The sequence below is a fragment of the Mus musculus genome, chromosome 5, assembly GCF_000001635.26.
Source record: "Mus musculus strain C57BL/6J chromosome 5, GRCm38.p6 C57BL/6J".
In the NCBI taxonomy this organism is placed as follows: Eukaryota; Metazoa; Chordata; class Mammalia; order Rodentia; family Muridae; genus Mus; species Mus musculus.
The window spans coordinates 26,445,754-26,468,924 of NC_000071.6; the positions used below are offsets into that span (position 1 = coordinate 26,445,754).

At 43.1% G+C, this 23,171-nt stretch overlaps 1 long non-coding RNA gene across 1 annotated transcript in view; it reads right to left on the minus strand.

Annotated features, from left to right (window-relative positions):
• Positions 1 to 14,316: 14,316 nt before the first annotated feature.
• 4930584F24Rik (RIKEN cDNA 4930584F24 gene) overlaps positions 14,317 to 23,171 on the minus strand; it is a 33,245-nt gene continuing 24,390 nt past the window's right edge. Inside the window, exons 4-5 of the long non-coding RNA NR_029445.1 lie at positions 22,647 to 22,810; positions 14,317 to 14,617 (exon numbers count right to left, since the gene is read on the minus strand). This is a non-coding gene — a long non-coding RNA (RIKEN cDNA 4930584F24 gene). The remainder of the gene's footprint in view (positions 14,618 to 22,646; positions 22,811 to 23,171) is intronic.

Here is a 23,171-nt window from a genome sequence, read left to right on the forward strand (position 1 = left end):
GGCCCTACCTCAACACTTCTGTTTTTCCTCCCTTGCTTTCCTCTGCTTCCTATCTCCATCCTCTCTTACTCTTCTTCTCCCATCCTTGGGCAACTGTCTCACGGGAGCCTACGGAATGGAAATGCTTCCGGCTCAGGATCTACTCTTGGCATCCTCAGCACACCCTCAGCAATCCTTGAGCCCTGGAAATGGAGAAAGAATTGTGGGAAAGAAGGTACCTGAGCACTAGCTGTATGCAAACAGCAGCCATGGCTCATAGAGAGATGGAGAGAGGAAGAGAGGTAGAGAGGAGAAAAGGAAGGAAGCATATACGACAACTGGGAGGCTGTTTGGGGAGAAGAGTGAGATTTGAAGTTCACATATAGTGGGTTTAGCCAATCCCAAGGTTCCTCTAACATCTGCTTTCCCACCCCCAACCTTCCCCATCGCCCCAACCCCATGCCCTCTGTGCTGTCTTTCCTGAGACACTCCTGGCCTGCAGTCTGGGCTATTGTGCATGGTTGGTAGGTGGTGGTGCTAGGCTTTGTCCACATTCATGGTTTTGAGAATGATAGGGGCGAAGAGACTGGAGAACAACCCAGGCTGGACTCTGATGTCTGTGCCTGAGCTCTGGTCCCTGGAGTAGACAGTGCTAGGCAACCACTGAGCTCCTGCAATCATAGCCAAAGCTGATACGAATTTCACCTCTCCTAACAGTGGAGGAATTATATATAAGTCCCATTTCACAAAACAGAGTGTTGGGGCTGGTCATGCACTTGTCTAATGTCACATGTCTTATGCACAGGTCTAATGCCTATCAGAGGTCAGAACCAGAATCTAAAGCATGTCTGACATGTTTTAATGAACCAGGACTCACACTGCTTATCTGAGAGACATCCAGTGTTCAGACAGACTCAGGCAGGGTAGTAGTGAGGCTTCGTGAGCTGTTTTCTGTCCCACACCTCCACCCAAGTGCTGTCATTCCCTCATGGGTTCTGAATCCTAGACAAAGGTAGAAGTTGGCAATGGAGAGTCCAAGGTTCTACACCCTGTGCTTTCTCATCCTCCCTGCATATTCTTCCTGGACTTTTGTGCGACAGAGGAACTTGTGGGGGTGGTGTGCTTACTGCTCACACAGGCTGCCATTGACAGTGTGGTCGATGGGACCTGTGGCTCAAGCTGAATGACTGCAGTAGAAAATAACTGTCCTCATCGTCCGGAAAGAGCCAAAAATAGCCGCCCTCTGTGGCCTGGTGAAAGTACCCAGACAGGGAAGACATCAGACTGCATATCCTTTCAGGGAAGGATCCTTGGATGCTCAGCTTCTGACCCACACACATCATCCCAGAGTGACACTGATCTGAATGAAGGTAGAAATCAGGGCATACATGTCATGTGACACAATGTTTAGCCAGTGTTTAGCCTGTCTGGGTGATGTGAGCACTGGAGGATTCAATCTGGGGATACAATATAAAAGTGGGTGTTGAGTTTCTTAGGAGAGTTTGAAAAGGCTGTGGAGGGAGGGAGGTCTTGGGCAGGTGGGAGTAGGCAGGGACTTCCAGGGTGTACAGGGTGCAGAGATGATGTTTGGGAATCTTTTGACCACGGACAAGATACTACCTGCACAGACTCTCCCCTCCTGGGATTCACATCATCTCCTGTTGGCAAAAGCTGTCAGTGGGCAGGAGGCAGCAGAGGTCAAGAATAAGGCCACCAAGAACAAGGTCCCAACCCAGGTCATTTCCTCCATGGACCCTTCCCAGGACCTCCATGCTGACCTTCCCTTCCATTGGGCACTTGTCTTCTCTCCAATCTCTGTGCCTTTTGTCCCCAGAGTTTGAGCAACTTCAGCCACTCTCTTTTTAGTTCTCAGTACACACAACAGGCTGTCAATTGACCTGGGCACCAGACATAGGAAACCAATGTGCCAGCAAGAGTGGGTGGGTATGCATGTATGTAGTTGAGCTTGAATGGAGTATTTGAGAGGGGATACAGGGGCAATAACACAGAGCTGACTTTGTGTCTCCACAGGGCTAAGGCCTGGCCAAGCTCATTCTCCTGCCTGGACACTGCATCACACTGGGAAGATCCCTTGATGGGTCCCAAGTCCTTATGAAAAAACACATTTATTTCCTCATTGTAGAAATTCATATCTATCATAAAAATTAACAAAATACAGAAAAGTCAGCAAAGTAGATGCTGTTAATTACAGCCAGTTTTATACTCACTTTAAAAAGTCAGAAGGAATAATAGGGAGAAAATATGATAAAATACTAAGAGATAAAGAATGTCTACTGTTATAACCATCATTTTATGGCTGCATATTAGTCCCATAGAATTGATGAATCGTGGTTGATTAAAAATCCACATCACTGTTATATATTTAAATTACAACCAAGTTTTTCTATTTTTTTAAAGGGACATGGAGTAATTAAACAGCATTCCCCTTGCTTCCAATATTCTCAGAATCTTTGGCTTTCTTCCCCCCAAATGCTATAGCTGAATGAAACAGTGCTAATAACTATAATATTCTGAATGCTTATCATCAGAGAAAGTGCTGGTTTATATGAGAACTGGACTGCCAACTTGCCAAGAAGAAACAGCCCTGGGCATGTCTATGGAGGTATGCCCAGGGTCGGTTTGACCCCGAGTGTAGGTGGGGCTGTGCCATGGACAGGGCTCCTATACTGAATAAAATGGTGAAGAAGGAAGCTAGCAGAGCACTGGCATTTGTCACTCTCTGCTTCCTGACTGTGGATGTGACCAGTGACCCCAGGCACTCTCCATACTTAGCACAATCAGAGAAAAACTTTCTCTTAAGTTGCTTTCCTTAAGCTGTTTAGTCACAGCAATAAGTGAAATAACTAATACCCAGGGCTACCCTGGGCAGCCTGTGCAGTTTGCACACGTGGCTCTTAAGGTGGCATTTAGTGGGACAAGAAATGGAAGGGAGAAGCCAATGTTCAGGCATGGGGAGGGGTAGTGAGAAGCTGGTGTGTCCAGAGGTGTTCCCATGACATTGAGAAACCAGCCAAGGCTCCAGGAGGACAAGGTCCTCAGATTGGATGTGAGGATATAGGTGGACCCACACAAGGATCTGACTACTCCCTGAAGAATTGACTTTAATTTATGTTCAGCGGGAAACATTTGGGAAGAGTGTGTGGGCTATCTCCAGCTTCTCCATGTGTATACATGTTTCCACAGCACGATGACCTGGGTGTCTACTGTGCTGCTAAAATTAGCTCTGTTATTAAAATACAGTCAAAGGGTTAGAAACTCTTGTCTGAAAACATTACCTTATTTAGAAAATCTTTCAAAGGAGAACCAGATGCAAAGCATTTTCGATTTAGGTATTGGTTCCTTGGTCCAGAAAGATGAATCCCAATGTTGCCGATACTGGAAGATCCACTCTGTGGTGGCTAACCTTGGCTTCCAACTTGAGAGTCAGGCAAAGCTCTCTGAAGAAGTTTCTAGATTGGGTTAATTGAGGTTGAAAGACACACTAACTATGAGGAATACCATTCCATGGTTTTCTAAAACACTGAGAGTTTGGCACCGGCTGCTTCAGTGAGCAGCATGAATCCCCACCTAGTTCCTGATGTCATGGATACTTCCAGTTTCCTGTCTGCTGTACCTGTTTGTTGGATATGCAGTTCAGTAACACACTTCAGTAATAATGTTACAATAGAAAATGGTGGGTGACTATGGCTTTGGCGGGTTTTCATTTTAACAATTAAAATGGCTTTGGCTAACTTATTTTTTCTGGGGCTGGACTTCATGGAGTTGATCAGGCGAGACAACTGGAGGCTCCACAATCTGGAGGTCACGGTTCAGGTTGACAAGATATCCGTGGTTGACCACTGAGCTCCCTTTTCGCACTAGCACACCCTATCACCCTCCCATCCCTGCACCTTGCCTGTCTGTGCTACTTATCCAGCCTCATCACCTTTCTCTTCAACTTTACTGCCACCTCCAAGGAGCCCCATCCTTCACTTCCATCAGCACACAGGCTGGGACACCTCCACAGGACCTGTTGGTTACCCTTGTCATCACAGTGCCTTGCAGCTTTGTGCTACCTGCATCACGGACACTATTTTCCAACCACAGGCAAACACAGTAAGATGGAAGAACCTGAGGGCAGGCTCTGGGCCATTCTGTTTGCTTTGGAGTTCACCAGCAAAGCTGTTTACATGGCCTGGATAATATCCTAGGTGCGTTGGAGCAGTATTTAGGGCTTGTTTGCATTTGTATGTTTCTGTACCGTTAAAATGCTCTACTAATATTGAATGACACATTCACCAGGTTCCAAGTAGCTACAGAGATGCACATGTATGTTATCATCTGAGGCATTTCAGTGAATCTAACAAGTACGTGTTTATCATTTCTGTGTCTTCTGAGTTTGGGACATGCTAGCTGTGTGTGTGTGTGTGTGTGTGTGTGTGTGAGTATGGCATGTATTTAGTGTATTTACATATATATGGATGCTCATGCCATGTGCTTACTGTGTGTGTGTATATTTATGTGTGAGTCATTTGCTGGCTGTGTGCATTCTGATCACATACTTGTTACTTTGTGTATATTGTATACACCTGTTGCTTGTGCTATGTGCTTTACGGTGTGCACTGTATACAGATGCCCCTAGACTGTGCCTTAGGTCCCCTCTGGACTTAGCTATGTTCTTGGAACTGAGGCACAGTGTTTCTGATACTTAGTTTTCAGCAACCTTGACAGGAGTGTGCTGAGGAGCTCAGTGCTATTGAGAGGTCAACTCTTGAGTTCTCGATGCTAATATCCCTTTAGTTTTCTTTGCTTTTCCTTCTAGCCAACCTGTCCTCTCCTAGAAATTAGTCAGAACTCCACACCGCAATACCCCAGACAGAATCTGGGGCTGTGTATGTCCAAGTGCTCACCCTTCCCAATGGTCAATCCATGGCCAGCAGGGAATCCATCTGAGCAGACCTAGGTACACTAGTAGCATGACATGATGGGAGCATGTAGTCAGACTAGACACTCCTGTGGTCACATAGCGAGTGAGCATTGGCTGGGTGTGTAGCTGGGCACATAACATCCTTGGTGGTTTATCACTTGAGATGCAAGTAAGATTCCAAGTGCCTTTCCTCTAGCCCACTTTCCCCTCCAGCTCTCCTGATCTCTCCCCTGGGTGGAAAAACACAGCACAGTATTGAAGGGTCTTTCCTGGAAGGGATATCTATGAACCATTTAGACTATTCTTTAAGTAAGATCTCTGATCTGAAAAGACTTGGCTTCAAATAAAGGATATTTTTGGTGTCATACTACCATTTGTGCTGTGGAGGTGATGGGTACCAAGGACAGTCCCTGATAGGCATGGCCGGAGGGTTGACTCCTTGGTGTGCATCCTGTGAGGCTGGCAATCCATTTGAATCTTCTGTCTTATCCCTTCCTGGAAATTTCATTCGTTGACTTTATTTCTCTCAGGAATCTCTAATCCTCTGCTCTTTGTTGCATTGTGTTGGCTGTCTTTTTAATTCTCCTTTTTAATCTGTAGGTGGGTTTACAGACTCATTCCGAGAACATTCCGTTTTAACCTGATCCCAGGAGTGACTCTCCTTGTCACATAAATTTTGTCTGTCTGATACCATTGTGTCACCAGGCATTTACAGAAAGAAGCCCCTAGAGAATGTTGGAATTGATAGGATTAAATGTTAAGAGCGACAGCCACTTGATTTTGTAGGGAACAGCAGTAAGTAGCAAAGGTTATTAATTATACAAAAAATGTTTCCCACAGAGTAGTCATTGTCAAAGCAAGCTGCCTGTTGTGGCAAGGCTGTCAGGCTTTGACTACAAAGGGTAGAGAGATAGAAAGAGCTGTCATGCTTTGCTGTCATTGCTCAAGTTCAGCTGAGGCTGGGAAGAAGACAGAAGAACACACTAAAACTTCTGCCTTAAAGACTAGGTCATTGTGCTCTGGTGGACATGACTTGGTCAGACAGTACTAGGGACTCTTAGGTCTGCTTTCCTTACCTGTTGTTAACCTGACAGCTCAAATTTAGTTGTGCCAGTGGGCTATGAGGGTCATCAAGATTCAGGTACCCTGAACACACTCAAAAAAAAAAAAATCTGACATTTCTTTTTCTTTTTCCCTTTATTTTTATTGTAGGTATGTGGGAATTTTGCCTGCATGTGTGCTCGTGTACTGAATACAGAGATCAGAAGAGGGCATCAGGTTCCCTGGAATTGAAGTTATACATGGCTGTGAGTCATCATGTGGGTTCTGGGAATTGAACCTGGGACTTCCGGAAGAGCAGGCAGTACTCTTGTAACCACTGAGCCATCTCTCCAGACCCTTATCTTATTTTTTATTGTTTGAGAATTTCACACATGGATCTAATGTGTTTTGATCAAGCCTACCCTTACTTCCTCCCCTCCAGCTCCTCCTTCATCTCCCCACCCCCACTATTCCCTCCAAAGTCCATGTGGTTTTTAAACCCCAAGGCCACTTAGAGCTGCCATCATGCTCATGGGTATAGGCGTATCCACTGCAGCATGGCAGCCTCTCAAAGGGCATATCCCTAAGGAAAATTGCCTCTTCCTTTCTCAGCATGTACTTGGGTGCCAGTAACTCCTTGGCTAGATGTAGGACATTGATCGATCACCCAATTATCCAGCCTGAGGTTTGATCTGGCTTGATCTTGCCCAGATCTTGTGCATACAGTCACAGTCACTGTGGATTTTTACGTGTAACTACTCTGTTGAGTCTGGGGAAAATGTTTCCTTGTAGGCACCCACTGCTTATGGCATTTATAATCTCTCTGCCCTTTCTTCTGTGGTGATTTCTGAGCCATGGGACTGATACAACCAACACTGTGGTGTTCTTCAAGTTCTTTGCACAGAAGAACCTCAGGATGGAAGTCCTGAAGGGTGAAAGGCAGATGAAACCTGGGTCAGGTAAGGTCCAATAAGCAGTGGTGCTACAGAGCAGTAAAGTGTGTGGCTGGCACAGAACAGTGATGAGCCTAAGGCACTGGCTAACTGAAGGCTTAATGCCCAGCCAACATTTCCCCTTCATGAAAACATTCCAGTGCACTTGCTAGAATGAGCCAGTGTGGGCTTTCTATCTTTCTTCTTCCATTTCATTGTCTTGGGGACAGTGTGGTGCTTAGGGTGGTCAGAGGATTTTGAGGTCTCTAGAGGATCAATCCCAAAATAGCATCTACAGATTCAATTCTAATTAGCTCCTCATGACCCTCCCCCCAAATTAGCATTCTGCTCCTTCTCTGGTATTTTGGGAGTTGATAAAATTAAGTCTTAATTTTTTACTGTTGACATTCATGTCCAGTTTGCAATTATAGTATCTAGTTTTGAACATGTCCTGGGTTCTTAATAAATATTTGCTGAGAATATAACTATAAAAATAAATAAATAAACAAGGATTTATTTTTTTAAATAAAAATGGGAAGCAGGATTGGTGATCCATTTCCTGATTGCCATTGACAGTGTTATCAGTGCCATTTAGGAGATCTGTTGTTAATTATGCAGCTGTTGATTTATAACTGTGATTATGAACTGGGTTCAAGGTCTAGGCTAAAGTGAGTATTCATTACTAACATGAACAGCCCAGTATAATACCTAGGTGAGATAGTTACAATAATCAAGCATTTTATAAATTTGTTATTGAATGTTTTGGCCGTGTATGTGTCTGTTTGCATACATGTGGGCTTGAATGAGGGTGCACGTGTGTGCAGGTAGGTATAGAGGGGTGTTTGTGCAAGTAGTGGGTAGCAGAAATGGTGGGTGTCTTTTTTAGATTACTCTCTGCCCTATGTATTGAGTCAGGGTCTCTCACTTAAACACAGATGGCTTACCGAATGAGCCATCTTGCTTATTACAGAGTTCCCTGTATTTGTCCCCCATGTACTAGGATTGCTGTCGGGTCATTATGCCCACCCAGAATTGATGTGGCCACTGAACTATGGATGAACTGCAGTCCTCACACTGGCAAGGCAAGTACTTTACCAAATGGATCATCTCCCAAGGTCTAGTAATAAACTTTTGTTGATGAAATATATGTGGTAGGAATAGCGTCAGAGCCAGGCAGTGGTAGCGCACGTTTTTAATTCCAGCACTTGGGAGGCAGAGGCAGGTGGATTTCTGAATCTGAGGCCAGCCTGGTCTACAGAATGAGTTCCAGGACAGCCAGAGCTACACAGAGAAACCCTGTCTTGTAAAACAAAAACAAACCAAAACCAAAACCAAAACCAAAACCAAAAACAAACCATAAACAAAAACAAAAACAAAAAAGGAATAGTGTCAGAGTTGAAAGTTAAGAGTGGAGAATGCATGGATCAATCCTGTGTAAGCCTGCAACTCGGGATGGGCAGAGCCCACCAAACTTCCAAGAACCCAGTGTTCAACCTCAGTGGGTAGCTGAGAGGATGAGGAGACCCTCTGAGGGAACTGGAATCCTGGAAGTGAGGACTCAGAAGGGCAACATCTTCAAAGAGGAGATGGAAGCTAAGCTCACCCTGTGATACTGGAAGGTATAAAGGAAACTTATACCTTCCAGTATCAATTCGAATTAGGTGATTGGTGGTAAAAGCTGAAAATTCTGCTGTTTGTATGGAAACTACAAAGAGGCAAAGAAGAGCTCTTCGGAGTTGTTGCAGAGGCTTATGAGTTGGACCTTCAATCCCAGGGGCTTATGGCTCAAAGTCATGAGAACTGAAGGTTACAGCCCTATGTATTTAGACATCGGTGTGATGGCTCTTGGTACCCAGGTAGAAGGCTTATTGCTCTTGATTTTGAGTGGCAGTTCAGGGCCTCTGCTCATATTATTGAAGACTCTTTCTAGTTTTTCTCCTCCAGGGCTCTTTGGAATCTCTTGTGGTCTCATCTCTTCAGTTTTATTTTCCTGGAGCTTCCAGTCTTGTGTGATTTCTGAGTCTTTCATGGTCTCTGCTATCACACAGTCCTCTGCTGCCTAGTAGATGGTGAGTGATCTGGGAGTTATTCCCCAGCTACCTTCTAGCTGCATCTACTCAGTGTCTAGGATTGGATGCTCCAGAGTTTTATTTATCCTATTCCATCATCTCAGATTGCTCTACCTGAGATAAAGACTACAGAAGGCAAGGAAAGATCATGGGGGGGGGGGAGGGGGCTTTTATTGAGGCCTAATTTTGTGACAAAGGAGGAGAAATACTTTAGAAGAAACTTTCCAGAATGAGCTGAGAAGCATGAGAAACAATTGCCTTTATGGCCAGAAAATGGGTGTGGTTTACTTGTGCCTAGACTCCAGTTCTACCAGGAACAGCAATGAATACTTACAACATTCGGTCTGCCAATCACAGGCTTGTTTCTGAGACATGGGAGAGGTATTTCCTCCCTGGCCTGAGAGAGAAATGATATAAGATAGAAAGAACCATCAAGGTGCTGGAGGTGGGGTCATGTAGAGGTCACCAAACTTATATATAGCCAAAATGAAATCTGTTGGAGTTGGTATAAGATGCCTGGAGCAGTTGTGACTGGGAAAAAGCTCCCTAAGGCAGAATTCATAGCTTCCCCAGAAGCTAGAGTTTTGACAGCTAGAGCTGCATTTTTATCAGTGTCTACCAAGTGTTTAAAGTAGTCATCACTATAGAAACAGTTGGCTGCTTTCCCAAAAGGGGCTTTTGACTGACAGTTCCCCACTCAAGGCAGTGGACACAGGATGAGCCTAACAGCTGTCAGTTGAGGTGGTAAAAAGCTCCTCACAACAGCATAAACTTTAGAAAATTAAAAGTCATGGCTCAGAATATATCGTGAAAAGGTAGAATTATATATGAAGTGATTGATATCAGCTCAGGACCCCCAAGACCAAGTTCTCAGCACAAAGGATATTTATTTGTCCCAGAGGGTCAAAAAGGTAGGAAAAAGAGACAAGGACAGGAGATAGAGGTTGGTAGAGAAGAGGAAGGGAGCAAGGGAGAGGGGAGGGGTATTTATCCTGGAGGGGACAAAGGACTGCCTCTGGATAGGAGGAGACATATGTGGACCACAGGCAAATGGTATATATTGATGGAAAAAGAGAAACCCTGTGTTAGGATGAGGTGTTTAATTTTAATTGGGCATGTTAATTAGGTGAGCCAAATTACTGGACTTTAATACTTTGATAGTTGGACCTTAGTAGTCAGTCTCAAGAGGAGGAAGTGGCCAAATAAAGGAACAGACCTTGGTGGCTAATGGTCACCTAATGGTTTTTACCAAGGCAGAGGAAATTGGGGAGAATGGCAAGGCCTGTTAAAGTCATGTTTGCCATGTTTGGACTGGCAGCAATGGCATCAGTATACATCTGTTTGCAAAAGTAGAAATAGAAAATTAATAAAAAGTATATGCCCTACATTAATAACTTTAAATGTTTCTATGAAAGTAAACAGAATATAAAACGAGAGAGATTTCTATTTAATCTGACCTATTTTAATTTTTCACTTAAAATAGACTGAAAGCAAATAAAATTGTTGACAATAGGTTACTTCCCATTGGTCTCACTCTTCTGTATTTTTGTTTCAAAATTAAAAAAATAAATAAGCTAGCATTCTGAAGAGTCATATGCAATATTAAAATGCCATGTTTAATTTTAAAATACCAACTTTAAAATATTAAAAAGTCAGGAAGCATGGAGATAAAGGAGGCTGTTCACTATGCGTTTAATGTGAATCTTAGGGCAAGAAACAGAAAAATGAACAGGCCACTCATCTTTTAAAAAGTGAAAGTTGATAATTTTTCAGAATCAACAAAAGACCCAAATCCTCAAATTGAAGTAATCTGGCATGGAAGATAGACAAAATTTCCTCATTTAGAAACAAAATGAACACTGGTGTGGAAGGTGACAATCCTCACAGTTATGAAGATTACTCAACACAAAAGAAACAGCCTGAGCAGACCATCGAGGACAGCAGTACAGATAAAAGGAGAACGAGCAAGTCTCCATGCTCCTGCTGCCCAGACTTCCCAGTGCCTGGACTGGTATTCCAGACTGCAGCCCAGTCAAAATGTCCACAGAGAAGTAACACTGACATAGGTTGGCCTCAACAGACTGGCTATCGACCAACATAGACTCTTGCAAGGCCACTGTTTAAAAGAAAAAATTTAAAGTCAGAAGCAGAAAGTATGAAGGCAAAAAAATCATCAGAGATCGGAAAGCTGCTGGTCTGTCCAGTGTAGTGGAGAGAAGAGAGAGAGAGAGAGAGAGAGAGCAGGGAGTTTGGGGACAGGAATATGGGGTGGGGTCTCTTTATAGTCATTTGGGACTATCCTGCACTTATTCCAATCTGAGTATATGACCTGATAGCTGGCTTCCTCTCAGCTCCCCTAGAACCACCGTGAATGCCAATAGAAACCCATGTCTTCGCACTCTTGTGGAAGTAGAAATAAGGAGACCCACCGTGTGGCCCACCGTTATCCCATAGTGATAGATCCAAGGTGCTCCCTGATGTCCTTGCTTCAGATTCTGAGCAAAGAAAAAATATATATCTACAGTTTCTCATGTAATCTCACTGAGCAAGAATCTTCTAGTCACCCTGTAAATCTTCCTCCTAAGAATTGTCCATAGAGAACCAAGGGAAGTAAATTAAATCCAATTTCTCATGCCTCCATCTTTGACACAATAGAACATTTTCTGTGGAGAGGATCTCCATGAATAATCTCCATCAGACTGGCCTGTAGGCATGTCTGTGGGGGGGTCATCTTGATTGTTAGTTGATATGGGTGGACCCAGCCCTCTGAAGGTGTTTATCATTCCCTAAGCAAGGTAGAAGGTAGAAGGAAGCTAACTGAATGTAAGCCAGGTTGCCAGCTAGCAGGCAACATCTTGCATAGTTCCTGCCAGGCTTCTTTGTCCCTGAAGTGAGTTTAGTGGTCTGAGGTAATGCTCTGTGGAAGAGCAAACAGGCTGCCCTCTGATTCCTGCTCTGAGTTTCTATTTTGCTATCTCTCCATGATGGACTGTGACCTGGATTGAAAGCCAAATAAATAAACCCTTTCCTTTTGGTCAGGGTATTTTATGACAGCCGTAGAAATGGCACTACAGCCGGAGGGTTATACTTCTTATCCCCATGGAACAGGGAGGGGTAGGTGCCTGGTTGCCTGAAACAGGCAGGAGGATACACAGGTGTGTCAGGGAATGGCCTGTGCTGGAACTTAGAACACAGAAACACCTCTCACTTTGAAAATATGACCCAATACACGTGAAGACTGGGACAGTCACACTAGCCACTCATAATTTCCTGGCGATGGGGAGAAGGCACAGAAGTGGGAAGGGAGAGAACTTTCCCCTCCATGGGCTGTGTTTCCAGAGAGCTAAGCTCTTCATGGCCTCCTGCAGACAGATACTCGGAGCTACCTCAGTGTAACAACTTTTATGTAGCACACTCTGACCATGAGCCTTGGTGTGCTCTGGCACTGGGGAAGCTAGTTTCTTCAGAGCTCTTAATAAACAATATCTTCTTGTCTGTAGAATTGTTTCCATGAAGCTATCTGATGTTAACTTGTTTCTATTGTCAAGAATAGACTATAGTTTCTAATTCACTGGGGATCACCTCCAAATGAGGATGTTTCTGCATTTTTACCAGGAATTAGTCTTCTTGAAATAATGTAGAGAAGGTGGCCAGTACTTAAAAAGCACTTTTCCTGTTTACAGTCCTGATGGCTCCTTTTTCTTCTAAATTAGTACCAGAACCCTAAGATGTCTGACCCCAGAACTATCTAACCCAGAGGGTTAAATCCCATGTTTACAGGACTATTTCCTTTTAAAAGTTTATTTTGACAGGGCATGAAATGAATTTGCTAATGATTTTTTCCTTTTTGGCTTGTATTGTTTTATTGCTATAATTGTCTCCGTGAGACTAACCAAGTTTGTCAAGCCCATACTGCTTCTGAAGAGCAAATGTCAAACAACAACAAAACAACTGGCAGACAGTATGTAGTTCAAGGGGGAGTGAGCCAGCGTTGCAACTTGGCCAGGTGAGTGTCTTCCCATTCCCTTTCTACACAAGGACTACATGGGGTGTGTCATCACTAGGGTCCTTCCCCCTGATGCTGGTAAGAATATATTCTCTCTAACTCACTTGGAATTCTTGTGTACAAAACAACTAGCCATTCCGAAGATCCAGGGACAAGATATAGCCTCTGTGTGTTGCCCTTAACAAGCAATGACAACTGTTTGTTGTTGTTGTTGTTGTTATTGTGTGTGTGTGTGTGTGTGTGTGTGTGTGTGTGTGTGTGTGAGAGAGAGAGAGAGAGAGAGAGAGAGAGAGAGAGAAAGGTGGGCATCTTTTTATACATAGATACATAGAATTTTAGAAAATGGTTGGAAAGCCATTTCTCCTCTTATTGCTTACATTGTGAGTAAGGCCAAAGCTCACTAAAGAGAACGCATCATCACTGTTGATTTTCCTCCAAAGTAAGAGGTTCTGCCATTTCCCACCAAGACAACCTGGCTCTCAGAGTCTGAACCATCAAAGAAAGAACATACATAGGCTGGACCTAGACCTCCCCACATATATGTAGCAGATGTGCAGTTTGGTCTTCATGTAAGTCCCTAACAACTGGAGGTGGCTATCTTAAAAGTTGTTGCCTATATGTAGAATATGTTCTTCTAATTGGGCTGCCTTGTCTGGCTTCAATGGAAGAGGATATGCTTAGCCTTGCAGAGACTTGAAATGCTGGGGGTGGCAGTGGGGTGGGGTCCCACTTGCTCAGAGGAGAAGGAGAGTGGGATGAAGAAAGGATTGTGGGAGGGGGTGACTGGGAAGGGGCAGTGAGTGGGATATAATGTAAATACGTAAAAAAAATTAAAAGAAATAATAAATAAAATATCAATAAAAGTAAAGAAAAAAAAAGACAACCTGAGCTGGCCCAGTGATGTCCCAGCATTAGCTCATCCCAGGGAGTCTGATAGAGTCTAGAAATATACCTGACGACCTGTGCTGTTCACAGATAGGCCTTGGTAATTTGCTTTTAACACAGAAGAATGAGACAATCAGCCAAGTTCAAGAACCGCTGATCTATTCTGCTCTCGACAAGTGAGTGAACTCAGCTGTGCAGTCACAGTAACTCATCTGTCACATTTGCAGAGACCATTTATTTGACTGCAGCATTGACTCTTGCTCTCTGTGAACGTCTTATAAATTCTCTTGATCTGACACAGTCTGAAGGGTACCACCTACCACCACCTGCAGCTTTAGAAGACATCCAGAGCTGACAGCAGTTTCTCCAGTGTTCCACAGTCCTCGTCTCCATGTCCTTGTTACCTCCCTCACACCTGTCTATTAAGATCAGTCTATCAAGAGACTGTCTCTAAACTTTGAACAGAGAGAGGAGTCTGTGTGAGAATGGCTGGTTTATTGCAGGTCTTTGGTTGATAATGATGCCCTGGGATAAATCAACACAACATGAAGAGTTGAAAAGACAAACAAACAAACAAAAAAACATTAAAAGCACCAAATCATCATGGGCTTATTCATTATGTTTTTCCTTCCAAGCTTCCGAAAAGGTAGTGAATCTTCAAATGACTTGTAGTGATTCCCCAGTCCTTGGCATGCAGTCCCTTGGATGGTTCCTGCACAGTGAAGAGGACAGGCTGAACGGGACAGCCAACAGCAGAAGTATATGGTTTCCAAGGTCACTGTTGGAAACAACATCAGGTCATTAAAGGTCCGTGACTGCTTCTCTGTTTTCTCTCTGCTCTGCTCTGAGAAGTAGTCACAGCATTTTGAAGACACTTTTGATGTCTCCAGCACAGTCCTGCATGATGACTAAATCAGGCCATCTGCAACAGCCAGAGTTCTCTCCCAGACCCTGAGGACTCATCTAGGAAGGAGTCTCCCATCCCTTAGGTACCTCATGGGAACTCTCTCTTGCTGACCCTCCCCTCCCCCATGCATTTCTGATACCCAGCAATTGCAAGATAATAAGTGCTATTGCTTTAGGTTGAAGTGAAGGGATAATTTGTTATGTAGTAATAGATAATTAAAGTGACTATTGAATGACTATCTCGTATGACTGTAGTCTAGTTTACCAAGGGATAATTGTGAATTTCTAGAACTGAACACAGGATGAGGCCAGATTTGCAACATGAAAAAGTCAAGGCCAATTAGTAGGAGAGATTCCTTCCAGGGCAGGGCACAGAGTCTCTACAGAGATCAGGACAGCTGAAACTGAAACGTAAGGAACATGAGGGGCCTGAGTCCCTCACCCTAAGGGGAACCAGTATCAGTGATTTCTCTTTCCCTCAACAGTTACAGCACTACTCCTTTCAGGAACTACAGGGAACATTCTATTTCTCTCGGGTAGTTGGAGGACAGCTGTGTGCCCAGAAAAGGCGTTTTGAGTAAGACACTTCTATCCCAGTGGCAGAGAGGTTGACACCATGGATAAATGACCTCCCTGGCAAAGAACAAGGCACTGGTCATCTTACCTGGAGTTTGATACTTCCAGGCTTCAGCTGGGGGTCTCCATGCACATGCCCTCTGTCCTGTCTTAGCTTATGAGACTGTGTTCTCTGGGACAGCTGTTAGCATTTATCTCAGACTGAGTATCCTGAAGCAGCTCAACATCATTAGTTTGGAAGTCCCACAACGAACAGCTGGCCCAGAGTCTGGTGTGGCAAGGCTGTTCCACTGTGGCCTCTAGGGAGAGTCCTTTACCTGAATCTTCCAGCTTCTTGAGGTTGTCCAAATCCCTGAGCTTACTTCATCCTGTCTCCCAAGAGAGCAGTGTGGCTTTCCTCTAACTCCAGGACAAAAGCCTTCCTATCCCTCAGGGGCAGACTTTTCATTTCTGTGGGTCTGAGTGGCCAGGCAAGGCTCTCCTGGAGGGTTTAGGATAATCTCCATATCATGGGAACTTGATCTCCAACAGGAGGTAAATATTTACTGGTTCTGGGACTCAGAACCAGATGTCTTTGAGAGATTTTATTCTGACCATCACAGGTGTCTCTTTCTCTTTTTTTTTTTTTTTTAATTTAATTTTCTTTATGTACCATGTGATATGTGGTGCTCACAGAGCAGGGATCTGGGAAATGAACCCCAAGTCCTCTGCAAGAACAGCATATTCTTTTACCACTGAGCTATCTCTCTGACTACATTGTTTCTTTTTTAATTTTTAAATTTTATTTACTTTTTATCTTTTTTTAAAATTGTGTGTGTGCGAGAGAGAGAGAGAGAGAGAGAGAGAGGGAGAGAGAGAGAGAGAGAGAATATGCAGGTGTCTGTGGAGGCCAGAGGCATCGATTTTTCTGGATCTGGAATCACAGGCAGTTAGTTATGTGTCTCATAACATAGGAGAATCCTGGGAGCAGAATCCAGCTCCTCTGGAAAACCAGCAAGTGCTTTTGTTTTTGGTTTTTCGAGACAGGGTTTTTCTGTATAGCCCTGGCTATCCTGGAACTCACTCTGTAGACCAGGCTGGCCTCGAACTCAGAAATCCGCCTGCCTCTGCCTCTGCCTTCCAAGTGCTGGGATTAAAGGCGTGCACTGCCACCACTGCCCGACGCAGCAAGTGATCTTAACTGCTGTGCCTTCTCTTTAGCTCCTCATTTTTTAATTGCAAAAGTAAAATTGATATGTGTTTCCAAGCTATCCACAGGACAATCCCTCCGTCAAAGCTGAATTCTCATATCTTTTCCCAGGTTACTGTCTGTTCAGTAATGAATGCGTCAGTCTGGAAAATGTAAAGTGTCTTTCTCTACTCTGTCTGAAGAAAGGGTGCCTGTGCCTATGAATCATGCCTGATTTTCTTGGAGACCCTGATTCAACTGCTTCAAAGAACTCACCTTGTGTCTTTGATGTAGTTAAGAAAGGCACCCTAGGACTCCCTGTTTTAAGTGGATCTCTACAGGACCTATTCTTCAGGCTTAGAGCACTGCCCCTAACTTAAGCATTTCTGGGTATGTGAAGAGGATGGCTTTGCCACTGTTTGGCTTCCCACGGTGGACTTCCCTCTGGATAGGCATGGGAGGGAAGTCCACCCTCCACTCCTCTGTGTCACTATTGCTACTGTGATAAACTATCTGGCAGAAGTCACTTCAGGAACGGAAGCTTTCTCAGTCTCAGTCCATCAGTGGGGAAGGCACGGCAGCGGGTGTGAGTGGCAGAGCTCTTTATGTGGGGGTGAGGAGAGTTAGGAAGCTGACAGTAAGATTTCGACAGCCCATCCTCCATAGCAACCCACCAGCCAGACCCTCAGCCTCCCGATGTACCATGGGCAGCTGGGGACCAGGTATTTAAGCAGGTGTGGGACTATTGACATATTGACCATTTCCCCACACCCCCATTTACTATCCAAATTCCTATCCTGTTATCTCCCCACTAAAATATTTTTTAATTTTTGTTTTTCCTCTGGGAATGTATTGTGTGTTTATTCATTGGCAGACATTTCTGGGCATAGCAATGCCTCTGTGTGTGATCAGAAGCTTTGCCTGGAATTATGTGCATAGTTGAACTCTTAAGCAGGGCGATAAGACACTAACAACAGCACCAAGTGTTAGACACTGAGTCTCACCCCAGCATCATTCTGTGGAAGGATACTAGCTGGGACTAGGTGCTATCTCTGCCATTCTTTTATTATTATTATTAAAGATTCATTTCCATGTATGTGTCTGTAACTGTACATCACATGTGTGTTAGGGTGTCTGATGTTTATTCTCTCTGTGTTCACATGACTGCCCAGCACAACACATCTGTAGCTTCCTATTGCCCATATCCTGGAACCTCTCTTACAGAATTCACTTGTGATGTTTCCTCATGTACATAAAGATGCGAGGGCTGGTCCAAATTCAAGGGATAGTCATTAAGTACAAGAAGGTGCCTAGCTCATGATGGCCCTTGTTTGTTTACTTCACTGTTGTGGGTTTTATCTCAGCTACTCCCACACATTCCTTTGTACCTTTCCTCCCCATGTAGACACCCCAACACTGCAAGCCTTCCCTGTCTATCACTGTGCATTACCTGTCAGGAGCCATAATGGGATAAGCTAATAACTAGCAGCTGATCATCCTGAAGTGGCCTACCTCGGATTATATAGAACTTGCAACAGGTGAGCCCTCATTTAAGCAAGGCTGTGAGGGACTCATTTTAGGAAAGATTCCTGCTATTAATGTTCTTTTCCTTTTATTGGTAAACATATATAACAATCACTAAGTAGGAGCACACCCCTTTGAAGCACATCTCTGCAGATCCACGAAGATGTACTATCTTATAGTGATGCTATATTGACAAATAGAGGACATAAGTCTTAATGACGATCCTATAAGAATTTCTTTCTTCCTTCCTTCCTTTCTTTCTTTCTTTCCTTCTTTCTTTCTTTCTTTCTTTCTTTCTTTCTTTCTTTCTTTCTTTCTTTCTTTCTTTCCTTCCTTCCTTCCTTCCTTCCTTCCTTCCTTCCTTCCTTTCTTTCTTTCTTTCTTTCTTTCTTTCTTTCTTTCTTTCTTTCTTTCTTTCTTTCTTTCTTTCGTTGTTTTGTTTTTTGAAACAGGGTTTCTCTGTACAGCCCTGGCTGTCCTAGAGCTCACTCTGTAGACCAGGCTGGCCTCAAACTCAGAAATCCGCCTTCCTCTGCCTCCCAAGTGCTGGGATTAAAGGCATGCAGAATTTCTAAAATTATATCTGTGATTATTAAGCTCTTTTATAGTCCGACTGCTATTAGGTTCTTTTCTGATAGTCAAAGCTGCAATGAGAACTCTGTCAGTCTCCCAAGTGTCACCAGTTAATTGCTCTTGGATGGTAACCAGACTTTCTCATACTCAGAGCACATTTCAAGAGGTTGTAAAACAATTAACCAAAGGTCATTAAAAGGGAACTAATGATTTATTATAGGTGTTAGGACAGAAGATAAAGCATTGACTGGGTTTATCTATATAAAACTTCACTAATAACTTAGTTATGGTTTTAAACCTTCAGTGAACCTGTGGAGCTGAGACAGGTGATGGATGCTTAGCTGGATAATTCCTCCTAAAGGATATGCAGGTAAACATTCTCTGTTGTAAACTTCTATTTCAATTTGTGATTTGATTTTTTTGTGTGTGAACTTGTGATGCACTTTGTAACATGTGATCATGTCTTCTGAAAGATGTATAAGTACTGAGGACAGAGATGAGCGAAAATCAATGGAGGAGACTTTTTTGCCTTTCCCCACTTAGAGAATTTTTCCCTTTCCCCGCTTAGGATCTTTCTGGTTTTCCCCTTAGATAGCTTTCCTAGGAAACTTTTTTTCCCCACATTTTTTATTAGATATTTTCTTCATTTACATTTCAAATGCTATCCCAAAAGTCCCCTATACCCTCCCCCAGCCCTGCTCCCCTACCTACTCACTCCCATTTCTTGGCCCTGGCCTTCCCCTGTACTGGGGCATATAAAGTTTGCTAGACCAAGGGACCTCTCTTCCCAGTGATGACCGACTAGGCTATATTCTGCTACATATGCAGCTAGAGACACGAGCTCTGGGGGGTACTGATTAGCTCATATTGTTGTTCCACCTATAGGGTTACAGACCTCTTCAACTCTTGGGTACTTTTTCTAGCTCCTATATTGGGGGCCCTATGTTCCATTCTATAGATGACTGTGAGCATCCCCATCTGTATTTGCCAGGCACTGGCAAAGCCTCACAGGAGACGGCTTTATCAGGGTCCCTTCAGCAAGATCTTGCTGGCATATGCAATAGTGTCTGCGTTTGGTGGCTGATTATGTGATGGTACTGGTACAGTGACAGACAGATGGATCAATGGAATAGAATTGAAGACCCAGAAATGAACCCACACACCTATGGTCACTTGATCTTTGACAAGGGAGCTAAAATCATCCAGTGGAAAAAAGATAGCATTTTCATCAAATGGTGTTGGCACAACTGGTGGTTACCATGTAGAAGAATGTGAATTGATCCTTTCTTATCTCCTTGTACAAAACTCAAATCTTGTACTAAGGTCAAATCTAAGTAGATCAAGGAACTCCACATAAAACCAGAGACACTGAAATTTATAGAGGAAAAGTAGGGAAAAGCCTCAAAGATATGGGCACAGGGGAAAAATTTCTAAACAGAACAGCAATGGCCTGTGCTGCAAGATCAAGAATCGACAAATGGGATCTCATAAAATTGCAAAGCTTCTGTAAAGCAAAAGACACTGTCAATAAGACAAAAAGGCCACCAACAGATTGGGAAAGAATTTTTACCAATCCTAAATCTGATAGGGAACTAATAACCAATAAATATAAAGAGCTCAAGAAGCTGAACTCCAGAAATTCAAACAACCCCATTAAAAATGGGATAGAGAGCTAAACAAAGAATTCTCAACTGAGGAATACTGAATGGCTGAGAAGCACTTGAAAAAATGTTCAACATCCTTAATCATCAGGGAAGTGAAAATCAAAACAACCCTGAGATTCAACCTCACACCAGTCAGAATGGCTAGAATCAAAAATTCAGGTGACAGCAGATGCTGGTGAGGATGTGGAGAAAGAGGAACACTCCTCTATTGTTGGTGGGATTGCAAGCTGGTACAACCACTCTGGAAGTCAGTCTGGCGGCTCCTCAGAAAAATTGGACATAGTACTACCGGAAGAACCAGCAATACCACTTTTGGGCATATACCCAGAAGATGTTCCAACTGGTAATAAGGACACATGCTCCACTATGTTCATAGCAGCCTTATTTATAATAGCCAGAAGCTGGAAAGAACCCAGTGTCCCTCAACAGAGGAATGGATACAGAAAATGTGGTATATTTACACAATGGAGTACTACTCAGCTATTAAAAACAATGAATTTATGAAATTCTTGGGCAAGTGGATGTATCTAGAGGATATCATCCTGAGTGAGGTAACCCAATCACAAAAGAAGTCACTTGATATGTACTCACTGATAAGTGGATATTAGCCCAGAAACCTAGAATACCCAAGATACAACTTCAAAAACACAAGAAAATCAAGAAGGAAGACCAACGTGTGGATACTTCATCCCTCCCTAGAATACAGAATAAAATATACATGGAAGGAGTTGCAGAGAGAAAGTTTGTAGCTAAGAGGAAGGGATGGTCCATTCCTAGGAAACTTTTTACAACTTGGTAATAAAAGCTATAATCACTTCTCTAAGTGATTTCTGTTCCTGAGACTTCCAACTAGCAGGCTTGTAAAGTTAGAGCCCAGCAGTTCCTACTGAGATAGAACAAAGGCTGCATTGCTTAATCCTCTGCTGTTAGGCTACAGGTGTTAAATGCCTAAACCATCAGTCTTTTACCCTCAGAAAGAGCAAGAAAGGTTTTAGGTTTTCTAGAAGTTTTCATCAGCATTTCAGTAAAATTAGAGAGCTAGAGACCCTCAGACTCTAAAGCCATCACCAGAGTCCTACTCTGTGATTCCCCCCTACCCTGGCCTTGGCTGTGAGGCTCCTGGCAATTGCCAAAGGTAATGAGTTTATAAGAGATACAAAGTTGTGTTTTATAGAGCACAAGAATAAGAATGTAATCTATATCTACCGGACACACTGAGCATCATGAGGGAAGAGGTCACACTTAATCTACCCACTAACATATACTCCCGTTCCTGTCATAGGGTTAGCATAAAGAAGAAGATAACTGACTTCTTTACTTCTTGGTGTGGGTTTCTTCGTTGATAACTGGACTGCTGTTGAGCTGCAGTCAAAAGACAGCTGTAAGATTTTTTTGAAGCTATAAATATGAGAGACAAGAAGAAACATCCATGTTCACATATCCCTGGGAATGAACATCGTGAAGCCTGCATAAACTTCTGTTTTTACTGTGTAGTTTGACTTATAATATGAACACAGAGTATTTGTATATCAGTAAAAACAAGGCTAGATGTTGCCCACAGATTTAGTTGCACTCTATGGTCAGGCTTTCAAACAAATAAGCAAAGAGACAACATAACAGAGGCTGGAGAGAGCCTGCTCTATAGGACATGAACTTGATTCTTAACAACTGCCTGTAATCCAGCTCCAGGTGTATTTGATGCCTCTGGTGTCTGTGTGTACTTGTGCTCACATGCACACACTCACACATGCACATAAGAGAAAACTACAACATTATCACAGAAATGTATTAAATTCTATCCCATACTTTTGGTCTGTAAATAGAATCTGCATCAATAGTTGGGTTTGGTGTGTATGTACATACATGTAGAAATGAAACACAGCTATATGATGTGACTTCGTTGTTATTGACCATTAATCCTAAGAATAAAAAAGCAGACTCTTCTGCAGGCAATAATTCTTATAATTTCAAAATACACTGCCTAATTTTCTGTTAAATTTTTAAAAATACATAGTTTTTAGTCATATTAAACCACATTTCCATACACTGCATTTTGCTGAGGGTTAGCATACCTTCAAATTCAAGCCAATTTATTCAAAGCCTTATTTACTTGGGCATCTTTCCCTTTAATGTTTTATTTTGGAACCCTTATCCTAGTTATCTGTGTCCTGGCGTGAGACTACCCAGGTGTGGTGATGCTGTTAGCAAGGTTGCTGTCTCTACCTGGGGAGCCTCCGTGCATGTGCATTCTGTTGGAGCTGCTGCTTGTGAATTCTTTGCTGTATTTTCTCTTCAGAGCTCATTTTCTTTCCTCTCTCACCATTTTTCTCACCTGCTTGCCCTGCTTTCTCCCTACAGTCTCCCATTTCCCTTAAAGACAAAAACACAGAACTCACTTCAAAGCTCACAATATCATCAGGAGATATTTTCTTCTAGAAGCCATTACAAATTCTGTTTTGAATCCAGGTAATCTTGGGAATATTCAGCACACATGGAGTTTAAAATATTACACATAAAATGTATAATTTGTTTTCTGTGACATCCAGTAGAGTCAAAAGATCTATGAAAGAGATATTCTTATAGTAATTTATATGGGGGAGTGGTTTAGATCTGTATGCTTCTAAACCATTCAGGAATTTCAGGAATATCAACATTTTTATGCTTTCTACTTTATTATAAATTCAAGGGCAATGATATAGGTGCAAATATATGACTTCACACTGTTATTAAAACTGTCAGCCAGGCGTGGTGGTGCACGCCTTTAATCCCAGCACTCGGGAGGCAGAGGCAGGCAGATTTCTGAGTTTGAGGTCAGCCTGGTCTACAAAGTGAGTTCCAGGACAGCCAGGGCTATACAGAGAAACCCTGTCTCAAAAAACCAAAAAAACAAAAAAACAAAAAAACAAAAAAAAAAAAAAACC